Source organism: Nanorana parkeri, unplaced genomic scaffold, assembly GCF_000935625.1.
Source record: "Nanorana parkeri isolate BGI_ZX_2015 unplaced genomic scaffold, ASM93562v1 scaffold124, whole genome shotgun sequence".
Lineage (NCBI taxonomy): Eukaryota > Metazoa > Chordata > Amphibia > Anura > Dicroglossidae > Nanorana > Nanorana parkeri.
Genome location: NW_017306392.1, coordinates 1,741,799 through 1,745,332, shown reverse-complemented (window position 1 = coordinate 1,745,332; position 3,534 = coordinate 1,741,799).

The window sequence follows — 3,534 nt, the reverse complement described above, 5'->3', positions numbered from 1 at the left end:
AATTAATGTACCTCTCCCTCTTACATCTTAATCTCTTAATCCATGAATATAATGCAAGCAATACTGTTTTTTTAATGTATGATGCAGTTTAACACTGTTGCCTACATTCTACTTTTGTACACACATTTGAACACTTTAGAAAAGGTACTATCAGCCTAAAATGTAATGTGTGCTATGCTGTAAGCTCTCGAATAGCTGCTGAACCCCTGCACCAGTGGTGTATCATGGCACATATGACACATGCTCTAACGCCACTTGAAGGGAAGGGGGCACTGCTCCATGGGTCAGCTAAAATTTGCCGATCCACTGAGACAGCCAACTTTTTTTCACTCTGGCAGGCGTCCCACCAAGGTCCTGGTGACCAGTGAGGAGCTGGGCAGGACGCCATAGGCACATTTTATAGCCTCTGCCCTGGACCTTTTTTGATTCTAATCAATCCTTCTCCCTGTCCTCCTTGGGTTTGTTTCTTGCACCCCTATTTCAGCATAAACATGCAATTGAGATTTTATAAACACACTTGTATTTCTAAAGATCTTACAGAAGTTTTTACTGTTTTTACATTCATATTCTTTTGCATATTTGCAAACTGCAGAGACCGTAGTTGTAGACTAAGAATCAATAGCAGATGTATATCTGTTGATGTTAAAACATTTTGAGGTTTTTCAAAGTTGAAGACTATGGCTAACAGCCTGAAAGTCTTACTGGGGTGTAAGTGGGCTGATTATTGAATAATTTTTTCCTCAGAGTATGTTGTTGACCATCTCATCATTTAGAGGTGATATACCATCTGGTGACATTGCAGAGAACATATTTAGAATTTTTTTGGAGGTGACTTTGGAGGTTGAATGACCTTCTTGATTAAGTCTCTAAAGTAACATGGACCTAATGGCACCTTCTTCCAAGGAATGGAGGCTGTTGTGAAATTATGCAATGTTAATAAAGACCACTAGAGGTCAGTAACAATCTGTTTGAAAGGCATTTATAGTACTATCTAATGCTGGTTTTATGCTTGTCCAGGGGTGTTGAAGAAGCAAATGCATTTGTCATAACTATGGCCTGTTAGGAAATAACTCAAACTAAACAAATACCCATAAGTATTTCGGGTTATTGAAAAAAGTTTGTTTGAAAAACATTTACACAGTATGTACACGATAAATGTACCCACTGCGAGGAGTACATGAGATTAGCCGGTAATGTTTTTAAAGTGGTAAATGCTTTAATAAGTTTAGAGACACTGCTCTATAACAACTGAATGTACACCAATCAGCCATAACATTATGACAACATGCCTAATATTGAGTAGGTTCCCTTTTGCCCCCAAAATGGCCCTGACCCATGGGCCTCCATGGGTCAGACTTATTTTCCAAGCACATCTCACATCAAAACATTCTTGAACCATTTTTACAGTGTGGCAGGATACATTATCTTGCTGAACAAGGGCACTGCTCTTCCATAAAGTGGTGTACTTGGTTTAGGTAGGTGGTACATGTTAAAGTACATCCACATGAATAGTAGGACCCAACGTTTAACAGCAGGGCATTGCGCAGAGCATCACACAATGTTAAGGTAGGTGATACGTGTCAAAGTACATCCAAGTGAATGGCAGGACCCAAAGTTTCCCAGAGGGGATTGCCCAAAGCATCACACTGCCTCTGCTGGCTTGGAACCAATTATTTCTAATTGAGCATAAGTGGGATTGTGTTAAGAATATATTAAACAACGGCATTGAGTTAAACCTGCGTGGCTGAATAGGACGGTAAAACAACACATCAATGGGAAGAAGCTGGCATTTAAAAAGTATAAGTTGGAACAGACAGCATTGGCATTCCAGAGCTACATGGAATGCAATAAGAGATGTAAAAGTGCAATATGGGCAACTAAAATAGAATCTGAAAAACATTGACACTGCCAGTAAAAAGAACTCCCCAAAAACTCTTAGGTAAGGTAAGAAAAAAACCATGCAGGTCCCATTAAATATGAGCACAGAGGTTAATCACAAATGACAGAGAGAAGGCAGAGGTATTAAATGCATTCTTCTACTCAGTATATATTCATGAAAAGGATGGGTGTAATGAATATAACAAGACTGTGAGTAGCTTTGTACTTAAAACAGAACTATGACGTGAGTGCTTTTCACTCACCTCATAGTTCTAGCCGACCTGTGACAATGAGACTGTCACAGGTCGGCTCAGTAGATCGGGAGGTGAGCGAACATATACCAGCGTTCACTCACCTCTCGATCCTGTCACGGCTCTCTGCCGTGACAGGGGAGGGGCTGGATTCCCCCCTCCCCGCTCCGATCCGCCAGCGCTGACTGGCGGAACGGACGGGGGAGGGGGCGGGTACAGCTGGCTCTGCCTCTAGATAGGCAGAGCCAGCTGTCACTCACGCAGCTGGGCGGATCTCAACATCGATGTCGGGATCCGCTCCGGCTGCTGCGTCTCAGTATACCGCGAGCTATAGCTCGCGGTATACTGAGCGTAGGGTAACGGGAGGACGCTAGTTTATGTCCTCCCGTTACCCAAAGGAGAACTATGGGGAAAAGCCCTGACCCCATAGTTCTCCTTTAATATACCGCAGTGGTTGACGGAAGTCAGGGTTTAAAAAAACACTGGAAAAACTTTATGTGAATAAATGCTCAGGACCATATAACTTACACCCAAGGGTACTTAAAGAGCTCACACAAGTTTTAAAATGCCTACCTGGGAACTTCAGACCAGTCAGCCTAACATCAATAGTATGCAAATTGTTTGAGGGAATGATAAAAACCTATATACAAGATTTTGTCTGTGGTAATGATGTCATAAGTGACCAGCATGGATTTATAAAAGACTGTTCTTGTCAGACTGACCTATTAACATTCTATGAGGAGGTGAGTAGCAACCTAGATGGAGGAAAGCCAGTAGACATATTGTACATAGATTTTGAAAAAAGCATTTGATACAGTACCACATAAACGCTTAATATACAAGCTAAAAAGTATGGGTATAGATGAAATGGTGTGTACCTGGACAGAGAACTGGCTACAGGAACATGTCCAGAAAGTAGCAATAAATGGCTAATTTTCTAATTGGTCTAAGGCTGGAAGTGATGTGCCCCATGGTTCTGTGTTAGGACCTATACTGTTCAACCTGTTTTATTAATAATATCAGTGAAAGTGTTAATAGCCATGTTTCTTTGTTTGCTGAAAATATGAACATTTGCAGGTAATAAACTCAAGATTAGACATAGCAACAATACAAGAAGCAGGGGCGTCCCAAGGCCAGGTGTCACCCGGAGCGGGTTCGATGACATCGCGCGGCTATCTTGATGTTACCTGCTGGCAACCATCTTGGTGATGGATGCTGGCAGAGAGAAAAGGGGATGTTCACCCGGCGGGATAAGGTATGCTGCCGGGTCTTCTCCTCTCCCCCGAGCAACTGTTGGGATGTCATTCCATGACCGAGAGCCCGACCTCTCAGAGAGGGTGACACCAAAATGACTGTCACTCAGTTTGGTGTCACCCACCCCTCCAATGGTGTCACCCGGGTGCAG